Genomic DNA, 27,091 nt, shown 5'->3' with positions numbered 1-27,091 from the left:
CGATCTGTTCAAATATCTACTTGAACTCACCGACCATCTCATGGTCGAAGTAAATCAATTCGTATGGTCCACCCGGACCAAGTGTCCTACTTAGACACACCAATCCTCTCAAGGCTTGGATTTATTAGATTCTTCGGATGCGATCTGTTCAAGTATCTACTTGAACTCACCGACCATCTCATGGTCGAAGTAAACTAATTCGTATGGTCCACCCGGACCAAGTGTCCTACTTAGACACACCAACCCTCTCAAGGTTTGGATTTATTAAATTCCTCCGATACGATCTGTTCAAGTTCTCACCGACCATCTGTTCAAGATCTCACCGACCATCTCTTGGTCGAAGTAAATCAATTTCTCGAATTTGTTCAGATTAAGTATCAAATCGATCTCACTGACCATCTTGGTCTAAATAAATCAATTTATATGGTTCACCTGGACCTAGTGTCATAATTAGAGACACCAACCCTATCATGGCCTGGATTTATTCAATTTCTCGAATTTGTTCTGATCAAGTGTGACTTGATCTCACCGACCATCTCTTGGTCGAAGTAAATCAATTTCTCGAATTTGTTCAGATTAAGTATCAAATCGATCTCACTGACCATCTTGGTCTAAATAAATCAATTTATATGGTTCACCTGGACCTAGTGTCATAATTAGAGACACCAACCCTATCATGGCTTGGATTTATTCAATTTCTCGAATTTGTTCTGATTAAGTGTGACTTGATCTCACCGACCATCTCTTGGTCGAAGTAAATCAATTTCTCGAATTTGTTCAGATTAAGTATCAAATCGATCTCACTGACCATCTTGGTCTAAATAAATCAATTTATATGGTTCACCTGGACCTAGTGTCATAATAAGAGACACCGACCCTATCATGGCCTGGATTTATTCAATTTATCGAATTTGTTCTGATCAAGTGTGACTAGATCTCACCGACCATCTCTTGGTCGAGTAAAACAATTTATATGGCTCACCTGGACCTATTGTCATAATTAGAGACACCAACCCTATCATGGCTTGGATTTATTCAATTTCTCGAATTTGTTCTGATCAAGTGTGACTTGATCTCACCGACCATCTCTTGGTCGAAGTAAATCAATTTCTCGAATTTGTGCAGATTAAGTATCAAATCGATCTCACTGACCATCTTGGTCTAAATAAATCAATTTATATGGTTCACCTGGACCTAGTGTCATAATAAGAGACACCGACCCTATCATGGCCTGGATTTATTCAATTTATCGAATTTGTTCTGATCAAGTGTGACTAGATCTCACCGACCATCTCTTGGTCGAGTAAAACAATTTATATGGCTCACCTGGACCTAGTGTCATAATTAGAGACACCAACCCTATCATGGCTTGGATTTATTCAATTTCTCGAATTTGTTCTGATCAAGTGTGACTTGATCTCACCGACCATCTCTTGGTCGAAGTAAATCAATTTCTCGAATTTGTTCAGATTAAGTATCAAATCGATCTCACTGACCATCTTGGTCTAAATAAATCAATTTATATGGTTCACCTGGACCTAGTGTCATAATTAGAGACACCAACCCTATCATGGCCTGGATTTATTCAATTTCTCGAATTTGTGCAGATTAAGTATCAAATCGATCTCACTGACCATCTTGGTCTAAATAAATCAATTTATATGGTTCACCTGGACCTGGTGTTATAATTAGAGACACCAACCCTATCATGGCCTGGATTTATTCAATTTCTCGAATTTGTTCTGATCAAGTGTGACTTGATCTCACCGACCATCTCTTGGTCGAAGTAAATCAATTTCTCGAATTTGTTCAGATTAAGTATCGAATCGATCTCACTGACCATCTTGGTCTAAATAAATCAATTTATATGGTTCACCTGGACCTGGTGTCATAATTAGAGACACCAACCCTATCATGGCTTGGATTTATTCAGTTAATCGAATTCGTTCTGATCAAGTGTGACTTGGTCTGACCGACCATCTCTTGGTCGAAGTTAATGTCAAGTGTCATCATTAGAGACACCAACTCTATCACGACTTGGATTTATTCTACTTTTTTGAATTTGTTCTGATCAAGTGTGAATTTATTAAATTCCTCGGATGCGATCTGTTCAAATATCTACTTGAACTCACCGACCATCTCATGGTCGAAGTAAATCAATTCGTATGGTCCACCCGGACCAAGTGTCCTACTTAGACACACCAATCCTCTCAAGGCTTGGATTTATTAGATTCTTCGGATGCGATCTGTTCAAGTATCTACTTGAACTCACCGACCATCTCATGGTCGAAGTAAACTAATTCGTATGGTCCACCCGGACCAAGTGTCCTACTTAGACACACCAACCCTCTCAAGGTTTGGATTTATTAAATTCCTCCGATACGATCTGTTCAAGTATCTACTTGAACTCACCGACCATTTCATGGTCAAAATAAATCAATTCGTATGGTCCACCCGGACCAAGTGTCCTACTTAGACACACCAATCCTCTCAAGGTTTGGATTTATTAAATTCCTCGGATGCGATCTGTTCAAATATCTACTTGAACTCACCGACCATCTCATGGTCGAAGTAAATCAATTCGTATGGTCCACCCGGACCAAGTGTCCTACTTAGACACACCAATCCTCTCAAGGCTTGGATTTATTAGATTCTTCGGATGCGATCTGTTCAAGTATCTACTTGAACTCACCGACCATCTCATGGTCGAAGTAAACTAATTCGTATGGTCCACCCGGACCAAGTGTCCTACTTAGACACACCAACCCTCTCAAGGTTTGGATTTATTAAATTCCTCCGATACGATCTGTTCAAGTATCTACTTGAACTCACCGACCATTTCATGGTCAAAATAAATCAATTCGTATGGTCCACCCGGACCAAGTGTCCTACTTAGACACACCAATCCTCTCAAGGTTTGGATTTATTAAATTCCTCGGATGCGATCTGATCAAATATCTACTTGAACTCACCGACCATCTCATGGTCGAAGTAAATCAATTCGTATGGTCCACCCGGACCAAGTGTCCTACTTAGACACACCAATCCTCTCAAGGCTTGGATTTATTAGATTCTTCGGATGCGATCTGTTCAAGTATCTACTTGAACTCACCGACCATCTCATGGTCGAAGTAAACTAATTCGTATGGTCCACCCGGACCAAGTGTCCTACTTAGACACACCAACCCTCTCAAGGTTTGGATTTATTAAATTCCTCCGATACGATCTGTTCAAGTATCTACTTGAACTCACCGACCATTTCATGGTCAAAATAAATCAATTCGTATGGTCCACCCGGACCAAGTGTCCTACTTAGACACACCAATCCTCTCAAGGTTTGGATTTATTAAATTCCTCGGATGCGATCTGTTCAAATATCTACTTGAACTCACCGACCATCTCATGGTCGAAGTAAATCAATTCGTATGGTCCACCCGGACCAAGTGTCCTACTTAGACACACCAATCCTCTCAAGGCTTGGATTTATTAGATTCTTCGGATGCGATCTGTTCAAGTATCTACTTGAACTCACCGACCATCTTATGGTCGAAGTAAATCAATTCGTATGGTCCACCCGGACCAAGTGTCTTGCTCAGACACACCAAACCTCTCAAGGCTTGGATTTATTAGCTTCTTCGTATTAGAATCTAGTTGTAACATTTCCGAAGTGTTTTATGAATTCAGGTTATCAGTCTTAATAGATTTTTTTTTTTTTTTTTTTATTTGTATGAAGGCCACTAATATTCATATTATTATTTATTTATTTTACAACGCTGCATACGCAGAGCGCTCTCACTTTAGCTTAGTCATAGGATGTTAATTATCAATTCTGTATAAAATGGCCGACAACGCCATTGCAATTCAAAAGATACAAGTCAAACGCTACGGATTACTGAAAAGAGAATTACCTCTTATTTTAAATATTTTAGCAACAATGTTTAGGTAATCTAAATAATAATCAGTTATTTGGACTACTACAAACGAAAATATATGATTGTGAGAAATATTTTTGGTTAATTTATGACTCATTTTTTTTTTTTTTTAATTTTCAACTGCGTGACGTTGCAGTCGCGATTCCCTACAATAAACTTTAAAACTGAATGTGATTGCTTTTGGCGATTTAATGCAAGTATTTCTGTACAAAATTACACATGTTCTGATATTTAAAAAAACATAAGCACGTTTTAATTTTATATTTCACAAGATGGCCACCAACGCCATTGCTATTTGACGCTTGGGTTTCAGAAAAAAAAAACTCATGGCCGAGCTATAACGAAAAAAAAATTCAATTTTAATTAAAAAACGTTTACTCACTTTCTTGTGGGAGCACTGTTCCCTTCCTCAACCACGCCATTGTAGGAAGTCTCCATAATTCCACCGGAATTCGGATTCGCACTAAAACTTTTTTTTTTTTTTCACTTCTTTCGGAACTTCGCGAGCACTACCGTTCTTCTCAACATCAATCTCAAAACTGAAAATCTTCACGTTTAAAATGCAGTGCTGTACTTTACAGTTCAGAAGCTCACGTTTAGAACATCATCCAGAGCAGAAGCTTACAAGTTTAGACCATTCAATCGCTCGCTGTTCTAAAGCACGCTTTATATCACAGTTCACCACACTGAAAATTTGATGTTCTCGTTATTCAAGTTCATCTATTATTTCAAACTGATTTCAAACTGTTTCTAATCCTACAATATCGAAACCTCGAATGAACACCAGTTCCCTAAATACCCCATTTTTGCAAGCGGTTTATTTTCCCGAAAAGATTTTGACACTCATAACTTTATACATTTCAAGGTGGTGTACTGTTTATATGATATCCACCCTTCTTTTTTTATCAGCGGTTCTTTAAAGTTTCACCGAACTCAGCATTTATTTTCTATTCTTTTTCGTTCTTTCTAGTTCACCACTCTGTCACCGAAGATTGTATCCATTTTGAACTGCATCTGTTTTGATACCGTCTATAAACCACGTTGTCGTTTAATGGGGTAGAGGGGGTTGTTCTGTTCAAATAACACGATCCATACAAATTTCGGTAGAATGGATTGCGGGGAAAAGTGTCATTCGAGTAGCTGGCGTTCGAGGAAATGACATTCAAGGGAGCGACATTCGAATAAAAGTAGCACAATCGGTTTTTAGTGATGCCACCTCAATTGCAGTACATGAAAAAGTATTCAAAAAAGAGTAATTGTCAAATTATCGCTATTTGATATGGTTTGGGGCAAATAAGATTTTTCCAATTCGTACAAAATATGATGTTATTATAAATTCTACAACTGCCTTATTTGCCTGAAATCTGTTGAAAGTTGTAAATAGTAAATGTAATTTTAGTTTGTGAGTGGATGCTTTAATTACTTCATTGAACAGATGTAACAAATAGTTGCAACGTATATCGTAATCTCGTAAATATGTTTAAGAAGCAACACAACTTTCAAGAACAGCTTATGATGTGAAGAAGGGAGAATCTCATTTGAAGTTTTCTAAGCCATAATTCCCTAATACAATTTACATTTAAAAAAACATTTTAAATGAAACTGAACATTCAGAAACGGAATTTACTATTACTATTAAATCAAACGGAATTTACTATTAACTATAACATATTTTATATATAATAGCTGCAATTTACATCGTAATCTCGTAAATATTTAATGAACAGATCCTTAAGAAGCAACAAAACTTTAAAGAATAGCTTATGATGAAAAGAAGGGAGAATCTCTTGTGAAGTCTTCCAAACCATAATTTTCTGCACAAGTTTTATTAAAAAAAACCCTTACTTTATTATCAGTCAATATCAAATATCAAATCTTTACGTAAATAAGTAGAGCAGCTTTTATTGAATGGAATTGTAATTTTATTCTGCGTTCTTCTTCTTTTTTCTAGTTCTAGTTCCGGGGGGAGATTAGGCGCTGTCTGTTCAATTCATATTGATAAAGTTACAAAGGAATGCCTGAGAAGCCGATATTTTTTCAACCGTACGAAAGTCATTTTACCTAGTCCAAGAATTAGAATACTAGAACCACATTACAAAAACGGATATTAGATACTTACTATGTCAACTGGTCCTCAAGAGACCAAAATCAAACAAAATTTGTTAACGCTCTAGCTCGGTTATTTCACCTACAATTTTAAACATAGATAATTCATGTTCCACGCTCATGAAAAAAAAAAAAATCTAAGGTATGGTCCATTCTGGGGAATGGTACTTTCTGGCGAACGGTTTTCTGGCGAAAGGTACATTCTGGCAAATGGTTTTCTGGCATATGGTACTTTCTGGCGGATGTCATTCTGGCGAATAGTTTTCTGGCGAATGGTTTTCTGGCAAATATCGCACAATCATTTTTCTTTAATGTTTTGAACAGTTGTTAATGTACCATCAAAGTACATACACAACAAATTTTAAGATTATTGGAGTTAAATTGCGATAGTTATTCAATAAATAAATCGTACATATCCTTTTTCGACCCATTCTCACCCCCAACGACGGTAGCAGAAATTGAGTACCAACTGCTTGATAATAGATAGATTGACTGCAGTGGGCGAGAATAGGTTAAATTTAGGATGCTGGTCAGACTCTATAACAATGAAACATCCGGAAAAAGTTGTGCTGTAGCAGCATTTGTTAACATAATAAACCGCATTTTCATATAATTGGTAAACTGTTACATTTCATGTAATTTGTGTTTATAACCATGGAACTGCAATCTTTTCATTATCGTGCTTCAGCTCCCAACGTCATTTCCTTCAACCCGTAATGGCACTTATTTGATTAGCATTTCCTATGCCCATTGAATGCTTATTGGTTACATTTGTGACGTTAATCCAATTAATTTATAATAAGAGTCAACAGCTGGGCCCAGCTCCGTAATAACGGCATCGTTCCTCTCACCGTTCTCAAACCTTCGTCATGAATCATCTTCCACAGCTTCAATGCCGTTTCTTGGCTGGGCCCGTCGTCACCAAGCACCACCGTCGTCAGTTCGGTTTTAATTCACTATGTACTTGGAGTGCACTCTCGTGCACATTTCTCAACATTGTTCCATGAATAATCAACAGCTCAAGGGGCCCCTTCGACGCTTTTAATTGCTAGCTTGTGCCCAACTTCTTCTGTGAAGAGTGGCTTTTCTCGTTTGCGCAGAGTTGAAAGAAAATTCGTTGGCAACAAAAGAAAACGCGACCGAAGACAACCAAGGCGAAGACATGTGAAAATTTCTCCGCCTTGGCCATTGTGGGGGTCCATTTTTTGGGGTGATGATGCATAAAAATGTTCATCGCTAAACGATTACTGCCGTGTCTCCCCTACTTCTGTCCAGAGCACCGCGCACGATTATGAAATCTGCCTGAGTTTTGATTGCCTCCGCGCTCGGACGCGCTTCGGTCGTAGCGTCCTCTCATCATCACAACCGCGACCGACGATCGACGATTGAAAACCGTTAGATAAGAAAGAGCTCACCATTAGGCGCAATGCGCAGGCCACACCCGACTATGCCGACGACCGGCTCGGTGAGAAGCGAGACGGCGACACCGGCGTTGAAAAACTAAACTAGAACGTTGTCACTTTTCCGAATATCACCACTGGGTTAACAAATCATGCCGCCGCTGCCGGCTCCACTACGGTCGCCTATGACCACAAACCGGGAAGTTGGCGTGCGTGGTCTAGGGGAACCCACTTTCGCTAGCTTGTTTGCTCGGTCCCAGTCCCGGTCCCGGTCCGATCGTCCGGTTAAACAGGAAGGAGAAAGCCATTTGTCCGACAAACAAACAACAAACAACAGGGTTATGGGGAGTAACTGGACTACAGTGCTCTCTTCGGGGAGAAATCTCCCGTTTTTGGGGGCTCTGTTTGTTGGAATCACACATTTGAATTAGTTCGCGCGCATTTCTGGACCCCACGCGCTGCTTCGATTGCACCCCCCGGTTGTGAATCAGTTTCACGGTGCCACGAGCCAGTATTACGCTCTCTCTAGTAGGGGTGCCAGGGGTAATATGCACTGTAATAAACATGTTTTGGATGAACAAATACTATGCTGATTAATAAAACGTTGTAAATTGGGTTTTTTGAGATTTTCAGATTCATAGTTTAAAATGAACTCCAAAACAAAATGATTAATAAGAAATTTTGATCCTTGGATCTAAATAATATATTTTATAGAAAAATTAAATCTATACAACATAGTATTCAAGCATAATTTTCAAATTGGCGTATCTAACATTTGGATGAATTCGAGAAAAATGCGATGCTATATATTGCAAAGCATTTTGAACCCAATTTAAAATGTTTTGCATTTTTTCTATTGCTGTGTCTTCTACAAGTTGAAAAAAAGAACACTTTTTCAAACCATTATTAAACAATTCCGATTTGTTTTGAATGAGATTGAAAATCTGGTGAAATTATCGAATAAACCCTTTTGTTTTGTGCTGCTAACATACACCATGATGATTCGACGATATCCTACCTTGATTGATACATACACCTTGCTTGATGCGTCGGTTTGACAGTTCGTTTCTCACATGCGTCACGTCATATATGTACACCAGTATTGTTTTGAAGTTGCACATACACCGGTTTGCAAATTCCAATTAAACCTAATAAAGTTAGTAAATTCGTCAGTTTCTACGTTCAACTACAACGAATATTGGTTTCCGAATGTTAAACAATTAAACAATTCCGATTTGTTTTGAATTAGATCGAAAAACTGATGAAATTATCGAATAAACCCTTTTGCTTTGTGCTGCTAACATACACCATGATGATTCGTCGATATCCTACCTTGATTGATACATTAGAGTGATGCAAATTTTGAAATTTTAGCTCCCCTATGCTAAAACGATTTTTATTATGGTAAATAGCATCCTTCCAAAGTTTGAAGTGATTTGAAAGAAATTTGACTGTGCACACGCCATTTGAAGTTTATATGGAGATTACTATGGAAAACGTCAATCTTTTGTGTTCAGCCCTCTATCCCTTCTAGAGTTTTCAATCCCGGGAACATTTCCCGGGAAATGAGATTTCCCGGGATTCCCGTTTCCTGGGAAATGATTTTCTATTTCCCGGGATTCCCGTATTTACCGGGAAGCTCTGTCTCAATGAAGAATTGAGCATATATATTCAAGTAAACTATCGCACAATTTACTTTTCACATCATACCAACAAATGTCCTCACTAGATTACTAATTATATTTTGATGTTTATTGGTGTTTTTTTCGTAATCAAATAGTTATTAATAAATGCAAATATTTTTGACGATGTGTTTTTCCAAGAAAGTTCATATGCAATACAATATAAAGGAACTTTCGAGGGATTTATTCCATGATTAGAGTAGACTTTTTATGATTTCTATATTTTTGTTGCTCGGACCTCGTTGATCCATCTCGCTTACGGTTTCTATCAAATGTAACAGTCACAATTTTTAGCGAAAGGCTCTAGTTGGTTTTTATTATAGTGTTTGAAATGATTGATTAGGGGTCTATTTTATAAGTCGAGTCGATCAAAAACGACTCGACTGGAGTCACTGTCGACCAAAAAATTTCACTCGACACGACTCTGTCACTCGAATTATTCGAAAGCTGTCCACTCTATGTGACAGGATTAATATGGTAGTCGCTGGGTGACTTCTGAAATATGCATGCCTACTGTGTCCGACAGTGACTGCAGACGAGTCACATAAAATGGTTCGATTTACAAAAATAGACTTCTAAATGTTGGAAAGCATTATTTGAATTTAAGATGATTTGTCTAGCATGACCTGATGAAGGCTTCAACTATCAAAAAACGAAGCCAACAGAATTTTTGTAGAAACATTCATAAATTACTCACATATAAGAGAAATAATCGTGCTTATTCACTGTTCTAAAATATAGGGGTCTATTTTAAAAATCGAGCAATCTCAAGTGACTCATCTGTAGTCATTGTCGATCAAAGTAAGCATACATATTTCAGATGTCACACGTCGACTACCATAGTAATCCGGTCACATATAATGACAATTGTCGAAAAACTCGAGTGACAGAGCCGTGTCGAGCGAATTTTTTGGTCGACAGTGATTTCAGTCGAGTCATTTCGATCGACTCGACTTATAAAATAGGGCCCATAATATACATTAAATGTAAAAAAAAATCAAAGAACTGCATCAAATTAGCTTAATTTACAGGTTTAAGGATTTCCCGGGATCCCGGGAATTCCCGGGAAATGACAATTTTATTTCCCGTTTCCCGGGAAGTCAAATCCCGGGAAAATTGAAAACTCTAATCCCTTCGTCATAACATTTTATGGAAAAGTGAACACACTCATCTCATGTGAAAACTTCCCAGCTACAACTTTGCCGAAAACCACTTTTTGATTGGACGTCAGGATAAATTGTTATTCTTCATCATAAATTTGGTTTGCATGTAGCATGCTTCACCAACTGTTCGGCAGGCAACAGTGGTACTCCGGGTAATCTAGGCGGGAAGAATAGATTAAAGTAATCCAGGCTACTATGTTCTACAGCAAAAAAAGCAGTGTTGCTCTGAAAGTAATTGAATGATCATCTCAGCATGATATAGACTTTGTTATCAATAATAACAAATTATCCATACGTCCCATCAAAATGTGGTCTTCGGCAATGTTGTAGCTGGGAAGCTTTCACTTGAGATGAGTGTGTTCACTTTTCCATAAAATGTTATGACGAAGAGATAGAGGGCTGAACACAAAAGATTGGCGTTTTCCATAGTAACCTCCATATCAACTTCGAATGGCGTGTGCACAGTCATATTTCATCCGAATCACTTCAAATTTTGAGAGGATCATTTTCATCATAATTGACATCGTTTAAGCATAGGGGAGCAAAAACTTCAAAATTTGCATCAGTCTATTGATACATACACCTTGCTTGTTGCGTCGGTTTGACAGTTCGTTTCTCACATGCGTCATGTCATATACACCAGTATTGTTTTGAAGTTGCACATACACCGGTTTGCAAATTCTCATAAAACCTAATAAAGTTAGTAAATTTGACAGTTTCTACGTTCAGCTACAACGAGTATTGGTTTCCGAATGTTTCCAATTTCAACTCGACCAACAGGAGCACCGGACGGAGCTGTGAGTAACAAAAGTAGATGGAGAACAGTTCTTGTGAGAAATTTGGTAAGAATTATTGCCTAGAACCGAATACTGATGATGTTCCACATCAGTTCGCGTCAGCTAGCTGCAACTGTAGAAATCCGAATTTCTCGATTTCCAACATGTTTAAGTGATTCGGAAACGATACGACGTATCTGCTGATTCAAATTTTAAGTTTGGATTCTGCATAGGCGGCGTCCATTTATTACGTAACGCTAAAATTGGAAATTTTAGATTATGCGTTTGTCAAGCCCATGCAAAGCAAATCTCGGTTTGTTTATTTTTGCAGATACGTGGCATTGAAGAATTATGCTTGTATTGATCAGCTGCCAACTGGTCGTCCAGACAACCTAGTATTCATTCTCGCACCATGGTATTCTTTGCAAGCCGTAAACAAACTGTACACGATAAACCGAAACCACCCAACTTTATGGTAAAACATGAGCTGTCATTATGTGATCCGCCTTTCAAAGGGCGAAAACATTGGTGCATCTTTCATCATTGTTGTGGTGCGTTTTGTCCCAAAAAGCAGTGCACCGTGCCCGCATAAATAAAGTTCACACAAAATTAGTGTTTGAAATAAGTCAATTCTTAGCAATTAACTATAATTAGGAGCAATTAACTATAATTAGGATGAAAACACGCTCAACACAATGTAAGGTGGATACAAACCACTTGTGCTAAACCATATTTTTTTTTGTTTTCCATTTCGGCATCATCTTCCCTAACTGATGCATTTTACCCCGAGTTCCTCTCCCCCTAGTTGGTTGGCATCGGTTCGGTGCGGTGGTGGTGCTAGCTGATGCGGTTATGCATGATTGGACCTCGTTGGAATATATCAGTGGATGTCTTTCCCGGGTAAAACAAGGCTATTGGAAAAGTAGTTCACCTACAACGGAACCGGACGAACTGACGCTATCATGATGGGTATTTTAGACATGCAACTGATCCAGGGCATGCAAAATTTGGGATAATCAGAACTGTTGGAGTTTCAGATTCGCATGGCCTGTTTAAAAGCTGATTACCGTTTTTGCTTGCTAATTAAATTCGATGCTATTGTTTCAATACTACTTCTTCAAATTTAATCCATATCCACCCAGCAAATGGAAAATAATGTTAAAAATTCTGCCATTTCGTCAATTTTGGACGAATTTTCTTGGTTTAGCTCCAATGAAATAATCTGAATGTCCAGAATCTTGAGAACCTTTGAAAATTCGTAAAAATAGTCCGGACCGGAGTTATTTCGGTGGTTAACTGGGACAGATCAGGCATAAATGAACCATACGTTATTTATTGGAAATATCTGCCAGTCCGGAGTTTTACGAGATCGAATACAAAAGATCGGGTACCCAACTTCCGTTTTTGCCAACATTTACCTAACTTATTTGTATGAATATGATTCCAATTCAACTTGTTTTTATAGTTTCGACTACTAATGTCATGTGAGAACCAAATTAGATCATTGGATAAGCTTTGGTCGTGGTTAATTTTTCGGTTTATTATCGGACCTTCTTCCCGACCAGTGGATTACAACAAAATTGTAGCACAATTATATCAAGTTTGTTACAAATAACAAATTTTGTTTCATTTTTGTTAGAAGCACTTTGAGTTAATGGAGGAAATTATAACATGATTAAAACAAAAACAGTTATAATAACAAAGGCGGTTTCAAATTTATTTAAATATAAAACATATATATATAACACAAATCCATTGGTCGGGTTGGAACCAATCCCAAATCACTCAATTTAGTTTTAGTTTTGAGCTGTCACATTTGGGAGTCAAAGTTCATAACTTTCAAAAGCTAACTCAAACATGGTCAAACACAATCATTCCTAGGATATTGGCAACTTAGATGACAGGTCCAGTAAATTTCCCGTGAATAAGTTTTTTACAAAATGAGTAGATTCCGATCTCAGGAAATATTGTCGTTTATTTCTCGTTTTCTGTGAGGCCAATACCCTTAAAAATTGATTGTTTCGGTCAGTTTCAAGTTTATTTTTGTGAATGATGAAGTTAGACATCCGAATTTTCCAGTTTAGAAGGAAAATATATAAATAAGCCAGTTTTTATCTGGGACCGGTTCCAAGGAGGCCCTTTTAATGATCCAAAACATTATTCAAGACCAAAGCTAATTGACCATCGACTAATCACATGACATTCGTAGTCGAAACTATACACTATAAAAGCAAGTTAATTTGGAGTCAGATTTATACCAATAAAAAGGGCAAATGCTGACAATAACTAAACTGGTTTTGGAAATAAACAATGAAGAAGATATCAATGTATTCCGCAAAAGACATATTCTATATTGAGTGGTAAAAAAGCCTATTACACCTTAATATTGAAAATGCAACTTAATACCATAGCAATATAACAAAATGTGATTTTTCTATCGTATTAGGAAATAAATCAGTAGAAAAATGAACTAACTTTGTTTCTAAACTAACTTTTGTTTACCTATACAAAACAATCATTCACAAAAGCTTTGTACATGATAGGGCGTTTTTGCTACAACTTCTATGATTTATAATAATTAAATCACTCTATACTGCATATACCATGACCCCACAGTTATGGATCAAATAGTGTGGTGTCCAACCTATAAAATTCAATAAAACGACATGGAAAACGTAAAATTGTAATTTAAAAGCATGAATTGTATCGTTTCAAATTGGAACTTCGGTTAGTAAACTGTTTTGAGTGTAATATTTACATAGGATTGCATAAAAATTAAAAACTGTATCGGTTTCTGGAAACCATATTATGGATCAATTAACATATTATGGATCAAATTGTGACATATTACGGATCAGTGCGCAAAATCAAGAGATTTTCAACTCAATGCATCTGTATTGCATGATTAGGCAAAAGTTAACAATGTGTCACATATTACTGCAAAAAATAGCAGTGTTAGAGCTTGAAACAAGGGTGAAATTCCCTTTTTTGTGTGATACTGCATTGTAGTTACTGAGACATGAACTGTTTACGCTCCACATCAAGTTTTCCACCCATTTTTGTCTGCTAAATAATGAAATTTACAAACCTTGATGTTTTATGAGTTTTATTTTTAGTGCTATTATCTGAAAATGTCGAATCCAATGCTTAAAATGGCAGAAATCTAGATTCTTTGGAAGTGATCCATAACCGTGGTAAACAATCATTTTCTGGTCCATATTATGGATCACTAGTTAGAAGTGCCAATATTCGGTATTTAGAATCAACAATCAAGAAAAATGTTTTCCAAAGATGAATTCATACTAAATCGAAGCAAACGAGCATGTTTTATGCTATAACATTTGAATTTTACAACCTGTGGGAGCTTATGAATGCTGACGGCACTTCTTACAGGAAACGACCATATAATGGTAGCTGTGTGGTACCAACTAAACATTTGTCAAATATACCGTTATTTAGCGGTTGAATATTGTGCTTAACATTACAAATGGTAGAAGACAAATAGTATAACATGGGAAAAATATGTTTCACGTCAACGTTTATGTTTTGAGCGAGTTATCCGATGTTGAACGCCAAAGTGATCCGTTACTGTGGGTGATCCGTAACTGTGTGGGCATGGTATCTGATTAATTGTGGAATACTGCAAGGTCTTATACGATACAAGAGTAATTTTCACTATATGCTCTTCGTAAATTAGGTTGAACATCATGCCCGAGTAGAAAAAAATCACAAATCATTGAGAAATTTTACTGTAGGAACAACATAACTGAATGTCAAAATTTGACATTGACTTGTTTGAAATGAGTACCAAAAGAGCAAAAATATTAATGTTTTTTGACAAAATAACGAATTAATATCAAAGTTTGATATTATAAGAACAAAGAAATAACATAAATTTTGTAAAACGAAAATGATAAAATAAACCATTGTTAAGTAATTGAGAAGAAAATAATAACAGCTTCACTTGTTATTTCAACTATCCAAAGTAGAGCAAATCAAGTTGTTTGTTTCAACATAGAAATAATTGAGTTTAAAGTTTTTTCGTATTTAAATATTAGGGAGGGTAATAAAATTCATTTTTTTTATTAAGTCTATGAACAACCTATCATAGACCTAATAAAATAACAAATTTCATTACCATCAACTATTTGAATTTGAAAAAACATAAAACTTAATAATTAACCCTTAAATATCTCAACAATAACAATAAAGTATGATATTCTGCAGTAATTGTGAAAGCAAAAAATCATTTTAACATCCCAACTACTTGAATACGAAAAAACATAACTCATAATTATTAACCCGTAAATATCTAAACAATAACGAAACTTGCAATGATAACAAAATTTGATTTCCTGAATTATATGAGAAAGTTAAAAATCCTTTACGGTACAAACATATAAAAAATGATAATTTTTTTTTAACCCGTATAGGCCTGAATGAAAGCAAAAATACTAAAACTCTTACCACTCAGCAAATACTTAACGGATTCAAATAATTTTTAGTTAGTATACTGGCCCACATATCTAGTTTCTAAAAGTGGTCGGAGGAACTCGGGAATACTCCTGTTGCCGGAGTTATTGGGGTGGGTCCCTGGGTCAAGTCGGGTAGAAAAAGGCGTTTTTTGGGACATGCCAAGTTATCTTAATTTATTTCCAATGACAATAATTTTAATTTGCATAAATCATTAGGATCTGATATTCAACATTATAAATGAAGTGTATTGCACCGTTTAGAATGTTCTGGATGTGGCCACTCGGACTCAATGCCCTGAAGAACCGGCTATAGATTTGTTAGGTACTAAACTGTTTCAAATCTCTAAAAGTATAGATCGAACATAATAGTTCACTAAAATGCGTTTCCATAAGCTTGTCACAGACTTTGAGATACAAATTGTGCATTTTATCCTAAATTTGAGGCATCCCGGGCACCCGGAAATGGTCATTTGTAGGATGAATCAAATGCAGTTGACATAAATATTCAATTTAATCGATTATCAAAAGGTTTACGTTGATGCGTTTTTCTTAAAACTGCTTGATATAGTGGCCACATTATAGCCGATTCTGAAAATTATCTGTGACTTGAAATTTGCCTACCTCCAGGAGCACAGAAGAACAGAATCCTTGTTACAGACCTGACCCAGTGATCCACCGCAATTACTCCGGCCACAGGAACATTCCCGATATCCTATGACCACTTTTAGAAACTAGATATGTGCACCAGTATATTGACAAAAAATAATTGAAATCCGTTAAGAATTTGCTGAGCGGTGAGAGTTTTAGTAATTTTTTTTTCACTCAGGCCTATACGGGTTAACTCGCAACAACTTTGAAAATTCCTAATTGATTTTGATTAATAAGGTAAGTTGTAATTTTTTTTTAAATGGCGTAGTTTCTAAATTTTACCAAAACTCCTTGGGGAAGATAGCCAAAACACGATTCGCAACAGTAAATTTATTGAATCACTCCAAAGCTTCGAGTAAATCATTACATGATGGACACTTGAATATGAAGATTTTATTCTGAGCAGCTTAAGACCATAAAATAATATAGTGACCACATGGTCATCTGGTACAAGTCCAGACAGGGCACCTAAGGAAACTTTACATCTTGGGAGCGTTCGACGGCTTAGAGTTCATGATGGGACACTTATAGACATATCGCTACCAGAGTATTTTGACGACTTGAATTCAATGATTTTTCAAAATGTATTGAACAGACATGATGGCACAAGTTAAAAAGAGGACTTGGACCAATCCGGGTATTTTGAAGCCGGTTCCATTAGGGTTCAAATGGAACACTTTTTTAACCGGCTGTATTGGTACCTTGGGACAGCTCTAAAAACCAAGTTTTTCTAATAAAGCTGACATAGTTCCAGTAGTCGAGTGATTAACGATACCACACCCGGATCTTCTTCTTCTTTCTGGCGTTATGTCCCAACTGGGACAAAGTCCGTTCAACTTAGTGTTCTTGTAATAGAAAATTTAGTCATTATTTTACTTTTGGTTTGTCATTCGTCTCTACCCTGGTTTCCACTTCCATCATACGAAATATGCTGCATGCTTATTAGGATGCCCAAAAATTTCACATTGTCAGAAAACTTGAGGGCTAAACTTCCAAATGTTATAAACTTTTATATGGGGATAACTCTGTGAAACGACGCTTCAAAGATGCCGGTCGAGAAAGTCTGGTTTTTGTTTCTAGTTCAGTAATATTTCATGAAACCCATAGTTTTTATATATTTTGCAAGTCCCTCGGATTTTTTTTATGTTATAAGACTATGATTTTTTCAATACTTATTTTTTTGACATAATCAAAAGTGGGAAGCAGATTAAATGATAGTATTTCTTTTTTACTTATGGAAAGATGGAACATTTTGTAGGGAAAAGCTTTGCTCGTGTCAACTAATTTGACATTCAATGCAATATTTGCGGTTTCCTTGCCATGTCTACCAAAAATGATAATTGATTTGGTCGACCTATCAGAATGTTATGAGTTTTGTGCTAACAGCACTACTGAATTTTTTTCGAGCATCTAGTGAGTGCAAATTATTAATACATCAAATACAAAGAGCCACTCCCTAACGGTCCGAGTCAGCAATTTAGCAGGAAAAAAAGTGTTTTCTCTGGTCTCGTTGATTTAAGACGTATGATGTCTTCAGAAAAGTTATTGAATTTCGCTCTTCTTTAAAATAAAAAATTGGCCGCAAAAGTGCAAGCAAAAAAACGATGCAAATGATCATTTTACCTGCACTATGTGGGTAAAATTAACAGCTGTTGGTGATAAAATGAACATCATGCAAAAACGTGAGCAAAACTTATATTTAAAAAAAAATCGAATGCAATGAAAATATATCTATAAATGATTGTAACCCATTCAAAAAGAAATCTAAATCTATCAGATTTGACATCAAATCATAACGATATTCACCTCACTGAAAAACCTCAAGACCTCCGAGCTAAACGTTATGTCAGTTCTAATTTTCAAGTGTGGTTTTCTAAAATCTTAGTTTTCTTTGATATTTTCACTTCAATTGACCTGCGTATCAACTCGAACACTCTGATTTGATTGATGAAAAGGGGGTACCAGAAACTTATATGTGCATAACGCGAAAACAACTGCATAATATCGTTTCATTTTTTTCACAACCGGCTCTCATTATGTTATTGTTTCGATAAGCAAGTAACCGAATATTAAAAGCTACACGTCGATCCCAAAGGAATTTCGGAATGTCTTCGAAATAAGATGAACAATGATCAATATCGACGAAGGTTCAAGCAAAGTAAACTATTTAATTGTTTGTCACATGAATTATTGAGTTCTTACTAACTTTTCAAAAGGACATATGTAACGATGACTCCTCTATCGCTATCTTTTTTAACAGCGCAATACTTCTTCTTCTTCTTGGCATTAACGTCCTCACTTCTCAGCTTAGTGTTCTTATGAGCACTTCCACAGTTATTAACTGAGAGCTTTCTTTGCCTAAGTTGCTATTTTCGCATTCGTATATCGTGTGGCAGGTACGATTATACTCTATCTATACCCAGGGAAGTCAAGGAAATTTTCATTACGAAAAGATCCTGAACCGACCGGGATTCGAACCCAGACACCTTCAGCATGGCTTTGCTTTGTAGCCGCGGACTCTAACCACTCGGCTAAGGAAGAACCCTATAACGCAAAACTAAAGCTTCTGAATAGTTTTTCATCATAGATCGAAAGATAACACAACGGAACACAACGGAAGATGTTAATGTGGCTCAATTACTGATTAAAGAGAACGTATACAAAGGCCTCTCAATGTTAGATAGGTCGTTTTGAAAAGCTACGCGAGAATTTCTCCAAGAATAAACTTTCTCAATTACTCATATACTTTACATATACTCTAACATAAAAATATCATCTCCATACAATTAGCAACACTTTCGAAAAATGTTCATCGCTAACAAATTTGTTAGATCCATGTCCAACATACCCGTAAGCAAATTGCCGTATCGTTTTACATGCCGTAGAAATGCCGGGCCCATATGAACGCATAACCGGCCCTTCTCGTCGTCGTCACCGATGTTTATCCATACTGCTGTACCCAATCAAGCCGTTGCGGATTTATGACCGTCTGCTGTTGGCATAAAATGAAAATATTTACTCATTCGCCCATTGTTACCGGTTGCAGACCGGATTTCGAAGCAAACCCGAGTTTGTGTTTGTAGGCATAAGATTACTGCACTATCGCTGCTGTCCAGCAGTTGTTCACAGCTTTTGCAAACAACTTCTTCCATGTGGAACATCGCATCGAAGAGTTGTCCAGCGTTGTAACCAGTGTAGGCCACTATACTTGCTGCTTATCTGGTGATTGGTTCACATTATTTGTTAGACATCAAGACGATAAGAGCTGGGCTCGACTGCTGGACGATGTTGACGGCTTGTGGTGTGGAGATTGTGATCTTTCAACAGCATCCATCGGGCAACTGAGATATGCAAACAAGTTTCGCCAGTGACATTTTAACGGGAACGCTAATTGATCATCCGTGTCCGGACGAGTTGCTAGAGTTGATACCTGCGTGATCCAAGATGCTGCGGTAGAGCTCTAGAACGCTGACCTTCAGAATAATTCTTCATATTTGTTCCATTCGTTTCAACAGTGAAATGTGTGTACCGTTGTGCTTTTTTCTGCGGTAATCCACCATAGAACAAGATTGCTGTAGTCTTTTTGCGGTTCCTCAGAAGATTCAACCACCACAGACCGCCACGGTGGAAAATAATTGTAGCAATCCATTTGATTAATGGCAATAACTTGGGATCCGCCTGTGAAGTGACCGACACTCCATCGGATCTTGACATCACGGAGCAGCAGAACATAAGGTTCAACCAACACCCCCATAAGCGATCTCATTCACACTGCGGAAAGAAATGGTGATGCACCAACTCCGTCTGCTGTCAAAGAGCAGCAGAACGACCAAAGATCATCATCATTATAGTGAAGCTGAACGGTGGATACGAAGTGTGTGGTGGAGGAAGAACGTTTAGGAAATTCCAGCATCGTCGTCATCATCATCTTCTCGTCAGCTGGAAAAAGGAAAAGATCACGATTGGAGATGACCCTCGCGCAGGAAGGTTTGCAATGGCAAATCAAAATAAAGTCCAGTAAAATTCTACAGTTGGGGCCTTCCTTAGCTTAGTGGTAACGTTCGCGGTTAAATATCAAAGCCATGCTGAAGGTGTCTGGGTTCGATTCCCGGTTGGTCCAGAATCTTTTCGTATTGGAAATTTTCTTGACTTTCCTGGACATAGAGTATCATCGTACTTGCCACACAATAAACCAATGCGAAAATGGCAACTTTGGCAGAGAAGGCTCTCAGTTAATACCTGCGGAAGTGCTCAAAACTAAGCTGAGATGCAGGCTCCCAGTTGGGACGTAATTCCAAGAAGAAGAAAAAGAAGAAGAGTGACTGAGACTGGTTTGAATGGTCTGTTATTATGTTTAGTTCCATACTCACCGTTTTGCCGGGGAAGCATCTCATTGTGTTGGAAAGGAATCCAGAAATAGTACGAAGATCAACATCTATGATTTTACAGCTTATAATGGAAGATTGATAGGATTGGAAATGATACTGCATGACGGAGAAAAGATATTTCCAATTGAATTAGTGCCATGCTGATTCCAATTTTCACATTAGTAGTTAGCACCCAGATATCTACTCCAACGATCTCTTAGAGACGTTTAAAAGCAAAGGGGTGTAAGTATCAAAAACCTAGTTTTGCATTCCATATAAACAAGCTAAACTGAAATGAGTTATATTTTTTCCGTGTTGAACTGAAAATATATCTAAACATACTGATGAATAACTTGAATACAGAAGAATTCAGTATACTCATCTCAAAAGAAATCAAAATATCAGTTACACCCCTTAACTTTTGTTCCGCTCCATAACACTGTGTTACATTTTTTTTTTTTTTGAAAAGTTTGATATAGCATAATTTAAATTTCATGCGAACATGAATAAAACAAGTATTTTATGCATTTTTTGCGGAAGTTACTGTAGTATTTATCGCGAAACGTCCTTCGAAAATTCTTCTAGAGGTTCTTCAAGCAAGTCTTCTAAAGGTTCTTTCGGAAGTTTCTCATAGATATCTCCTGGAAGTTCCTCTAGGAGTTTTTCCTTGAGTTCATTCAGAATTTGTTTCATAAGATCCTCTCCAATTTACTCCTGAAGTTCCATTAGAAATTCATCAGGATGTTCATTCAGAAGTTCTTCTAGGTTGTTTAGTTCCTCTAGGAGGAGAAATTTCAGAAATTCTTTAAGGAGTTGCTCTGGTAGTTTCTGAAGGAATTGCTACGGAAATTCCTGTAGGAGTTCCTCCGATAATTCCTGAAGGAGTTCCTCCAGTAGTTTCTTTATTAGTTCCTATGGAAGTTTCTGCTGGAGTTCCTGCGGAAGTTGTTGTAGGAGTTCCTCATGAAGTTCCTGTAGAAATTCATCCGGAAATTCCTGCAGGAGTTCCTCCAGAAGTTTCTACAGTAGTTTACTATAGTTCCTCCGGTAGTTCATTTTGAAGTTTCTCTGGAAGTTCATGTATGAGTTTATTGGATAGTTCTTGGATGAGCTCCTCCAGAAGTTATTGCACATGATCCTCTGGACGTTCCTGAAGCATTTTACCCAAAAATTGATCTAGTGGTTCCTCTAGAAGCTCCTACAGAAGTTCATATTCCCAAAGATCCCCAGATTTCTTCCAGAACATTCACTAGAATGAACATCTTGTGATGAACTTGCAGAAGTTCTTTTTGGATTTAAAATAGAGAAATCTTCTGCAAGTTGCTGTAAAATTTATTCCGAAACTTCTTCCGGAATTTTTCACATATTCTTATGGGAGTTATTCAAGTAAATTCTCTAGATGTTCTCCCTGAAGTTTTTCAAGAATTTTACTGGAAGCTCCTCTCAAAGTTTCTCTAGCAATTTCCCTAGGAGTTTCTATGAAAGCTCCTCTAGAAATAGCTCCAGAAGTTTTTTTAGAAGTTATTCGGAAATTCCTCTGATTTTCGCAACTATATACTCCGTAAGTTACCCAAGAGTTCCTTCTGAAGTTCCTTCAAGAGTTCCTAAGGAAATTTCTCCAGAAGTTTCACTTGATATTCCAACCGAAACTCTACCCTGAGTTCCCCTAACTTTCTCCGAAATCTTCCAGATATTCTTATAGAAGTTCTTCCAGTAAATCGTGTAGAAGTTTTCCCTGAAGTTTACAAAGGAATTTTCTGGAAGCTCATCTCGAAGTTCCTCTAGAATTTCTCCGGAAGTTGTCCTAGTAGTTGCTATGAAAGTTCCTCTAGCAATACTTTCAGAAGAAGTTGTAGAAGTTCTTTCGGAAATTCCTCTAATTTTTACATATATACCTATTAGTGTGAGAAAAAATTTAGATTCTTGCTCCAGTCCACTTTTTGGATTGCATTTAAGTCCCATAATAACTGTGCAAAATTTCAGCTCGATCGGAGAAACTATATTTTAGCGCCAGCCGTTCAAAGTTTTTATGGGATTTACTATGGGAAAACTTACTTTTGCAAAAATTAATGGCCTCTATAAAAATTCTGAATGCAGTTACACCGGAAGTTCTCCAAGGAGATTCTCTGAAAGTTCCGCTAGGAGTTCTTCCAGAATTTCCCCTAAGTTTTCTTACAGAAGTTCCGCTAGGAGTGACTCAGGGTGGTCCACTAGTAGTTTCTCTTCCGAGATTTTATTCTGGAATTTGTCTGGAAGCTCCTCTAGGAACCACTCCGCAAGGTTCTTCAGAAACTCTTCTAGGAGTTCCTTTAGGAATACTCCGCAAGGTCCTCCAGAAACTCTTCCAGGAGTTCCTTCAGGAATACCTTCGGAAGTCCTTGTAGAAGTTCCTTCAAAAAATACTCTGAGTTTCGCAACGTTTTCCTCCGGAAATTTCCCTAGGAGTTCTTCTGGAAGCGGAAAATTTGTGAAGGTTCCTCTGCAAGTTTCCTTAGGGATTCCTCCGGAAGTTCTTCCTCAAGTTATACCAGGAGTAAACCAAAAAGTACCTCAGAAACTCCAATGTAAGTTGTTATGATAGCTCCGGAAATTTCTCCGGGAATCCCTTCAGAAGCATCTGTAGGAGTTACTCCAGAAGTTCCCCTAAAAGTTCCTATCTACCATTCTAGGAGTTTCACCGGAAGTTTCTCCTGAAAACCCTTTGAAAGCTTCTCTAGGATTTCCTCCGGAAGTTCTCCGAGTATTTTCTCCGGAAGATTCCTTTGGAGTTCCTCCAAAAGCTCCGCAAGATTTCCCAGCAGTTACTTTTCGAAAGTTTTCAAAGCCAAAAAATATTGCGCTCTTCTGAATTCCAATCACATACAAAAAAGAAACCAAAAAAGTAGTTTTCTCCAAATTTTTCCTCATTTTACTAAAAAAAATCATACTTGTTTCATTATTTCACGAATACTCAACCGACTTTAAATTTTGCAGTAGTTTTTGTTAAATAACTAGCTTTTTTTATATATACATGTGTTGTAACACAATTTGAAAACAACTTAATTGTTTCAAAAGAAAGTAATAATATGGAAACGATTGTTTATTCATGAAGGAATATATATGAACTTTTTAGTAAAATGAGGAAACATTTGTAGAAAACTTCTTTTCACTAACATCAGTTCTTGTTTCAGAGAAATTTAATGTTCTAAAAACACTATTCAAAAAAAAATTTCGAAAATAAAATTGCAAAAAGCGTTAAAATTGTTTAGAAAATAATAAAGTTTTGAAAATTTCACTTAAGGTTATATTTTATAGCTTGAAAATTCACCATCAAGTCGCTTGCGCCATTTCTAAATCTTAATATTTTTAGCTCTTTGAGGTTTCTCTTGTTGAGTGATTCAGAAGAGCACACGTTTTTTTTTGGTTTTGAGAACTTTCTAAAAATAAGCAGCACTCGATTGCAACTGAGAGCAGTCTGTGCCTAATCTGCCATTTTCATATTCATATCTCATGGACAAGCAAGTGCGACAATATTATATACCCAGGGAAGCCGGAAAAATTTTCATTACGGACGCCTATCTAAGATTATCCAAGTATTCCTTTGAATTTAGGACATCAAATCTACACGCACAGTCAGTGACCATTCTGACGTTAATGAACAAACAGGCTCAACCAAATATGTCCTATCGAAATTCGAAACCAACGGTTGTTATACAACAATATCTTTCAGTGAAGGCCTTGATATCTACACACGCAACCAGAGAGCTTTTGAAGGTATATGAATAGGGTTCAAACCTAAGCAGACTCAAACAAACAAATTATATCGAGTTTGGAGTCCAACGGATTTCTAGGGTTGTCCAGAAACTTCATTGGGCCTTAGTTTTCAGATCAACAAACGTAATCGGGAATTTCTTGGCGATAAATCAACAAGGTTTATACTCATGTGGGTTCATACAATTGCGGTTATCCAAGTTTAACCATTGAACTCCTTTGAGTAAAGACATTTAGATCTACATGCGTAACTTGTACCATTTTTGACATTAATGAATAAGGTTCACAGCCAAACAGGCTCAATCAAGTATGTCCCATCATGATTCTAGACCAATGATTGTTTACGGTTATCCAAAAACTTCTGTGAGTGAAAGCTTTCGTGTCTCCAGGCTTAACCAGATATCTTTCGAAGGTTTATGAATAAGGTTCATAACTAAGCAAACTCAAACAAACGTTTTCTATACAGTTTGGAGCCCAACGGCTTCCTAGATCTTCAGATCAACAAACGTTCCAGTAATCTTTTGAAGATAAACCAACCAGGTGTATACTCATGTAGGCTCATTCAATTATGGTAGATGAAGTTATACATTCTCCAGTAAGCGTTGAACACCTTAGTGTTAAGACCTTAAGATCTACGCGCATTACCAATGGTCTTTCTTACGTTAGTGAATATGGTTTTTATCCAAACTTTCTCAATAGTATTTCAACGAATGTTTCCGATTACCAAAAACAGCTTTGAGTGAAGATCTTTGTATCTTAATGCGTAACTAAGAAACTTTCGATGGTGCATACCCAAGTACATTCAAACAAACATACTGGATAGTGTTTGAACGACTCATCAAATTTTGATATCAACGATTGTGTGCGCTTATCCAGAAAAATATTTGAGCATCTTTATGCGTAACCAGAGATCTTTCGGAGATTTATAAATGAAGTTCATACTCAAGAAAATTAGAACAAACATGTTCCACAAAATTTGGAGTGCAACGGCGTTCTGAGGTTCTCCAACAAAACATGGTGGAATCTAATTATATGAGCCTGTATGGGATGAGTTTTAGTTTACAAGGTTCTGAAACGCAGCTCATAATGCTTGTAGATTTGATGAACTATTCTTTAAGTAGGTTATCCAAGCTTAAACAGTCGGTGAACTAAAATCTTGGTAGAATATGTTTGTATAAGTCCGTATAGTTATCAACCTTGCTACTTGTAATCTTCCAAAAGATCAATGGTTACGCTTGTAAATCTGAAGGTATATGTTCTAAAAATCTCTTGTATAATCTTATACATACATATCTTGTGCATTAGCCTTTGAAAAATCACTAGTTACGTTTGTAGATCTAAAGACCTGAACACAAAGGAACTTTTGGATAACCTTCAACAGTCGCTAAAATTGAAACTTGATTATACCTGGCTATATGAACTTGTGTGGATGTTATCCTAAATTGCAAGTTTCTGAAAGGTCAATCGTTACGCTTGTAGATCTTATGACCTGTAAGTTGTTCATGGATAACTTTAAAAAGTCGTTGAACTCAAATCTTGAAAGATCACACCTTTTAGATCTGATAGCTTATACTCAGAGAAGTACTTGTAGAACCTTGTACGGTCGTTCAACTCAAAGCTTGACGGAATATATTTTCAAGAGTGTTGTTCATAAACCTTCGAGAAATCACATGTTTTGCTTGTGGATCTAAAAGGTTGGTTCCCAGGGAGTTTTTGGCTGACCTAGTTCACCATGTCAAATATAGCTGGCATAGCTTTACACAGGAAATTTCATACAATAATTTTTGAATACCATTTACGCAACTAAAAATCCAATTTAGGTATAAAAAACATCCGTACTCCCAACCCATTACGTAAGAAGAGGTTTGGGATTATCTGCTAGTAGTATTATCATTGGGTTCAAGAAGCAAAGCCTTAAATAGACGAATGTACAACCAGCTTAAAAATTATCAGCAAGAAGTGATAGTCAAATATAAAAAAGACAAAACCAAAGTTTTGTGATTTCGCGCCTATTACTGTTTTAATGTATGTGTATATTAAACAAATATATTCATCAATTTCTTAGAAAAGATTTACTAAATGACCCCGAAAAAACACTTAATATCTTTAAGTTTATGACGGAAACAGTAAACATATTTTTTTTTCTCTTTTTATTCCAGGTACGTTTACTCAAACAATTAACAACTTATTTGAAACTGCTCCAAGATCTACACTATTTTGTATAATGGAGGTAAGAATAAATGTTATGTAAAAGCACTTGAAAATTCTGAACAAATATTAAAGCATAAAGAATATCCAATAATGTGTTTAGAATCTGACTAGAAAAGTGTCCAGCAATTAAATCGCTTCAAGCGAAAGTTTTTCATTTCATTTAAATATTCTTTCAATCTTGTGACACTTATTGGTTAAATTTAACTTTATTATATTTAATTTATTTTAATTTGGTTTGTCTCGTTATTGGTTTAATTTCAATAATTTAATGATGTTTAGTTCAAATCTAATTCTCTGCTCTCAAAACACTGTGCTCACTATAGAAATATATTTTAAATCAATTTTGGTCTGTCCATATCTGTGCCGTTATCTATGTTTCTCTCACCATGCTGCTCTAGCAGCTCCAGGTCCATGGAAAAAATCTCTCATCCGAGATTAATCAAATATTTTGCACTTTTACTCTCCGTCTCACGTCTTCAATCTCTTTTTTTCCTCACGATCGTCGCATCTTCAACTCTTGCACCCAAACAAGAAAATCCAGTTCGCATACCACACGATAATGATCGTGTTGCGAACTTCAA

General features: G+C 36.7%; 1 protein-coding gene across 1 annotated transcript in view; it reads left to right on the top strand.

Annotated features, from left to right (window-relative positions):
• Positions 1-27,091, top strand: part of LOC5570478 — a 427,994-nt gene that overhangs the window by 97,803 nt on the left and 303,100 nt on the right. The gene's annotated exons all lie outside the window — the stretch shown is intronic.

The sequence above is a fragment of the Aedes aegypti genome, chromosome 2, assembly GCF_002204515.2.
Source record: "Aedes aegypti strain LVP_AGWG chromosome 2, AaegL5.0 Primary Assembly, whole genome shotgun sequence".
NCBI lineage: Eukaryota > Metazoa > Arthropoda > Insecta > Diptera > Culicidae > Aedes > Aedes aegypti.
The sequence above is the reverse complement of the archived record's forward strand: the minus strand, read 5'-3'. Positions and strand labels throughout refer to the sequence as shown.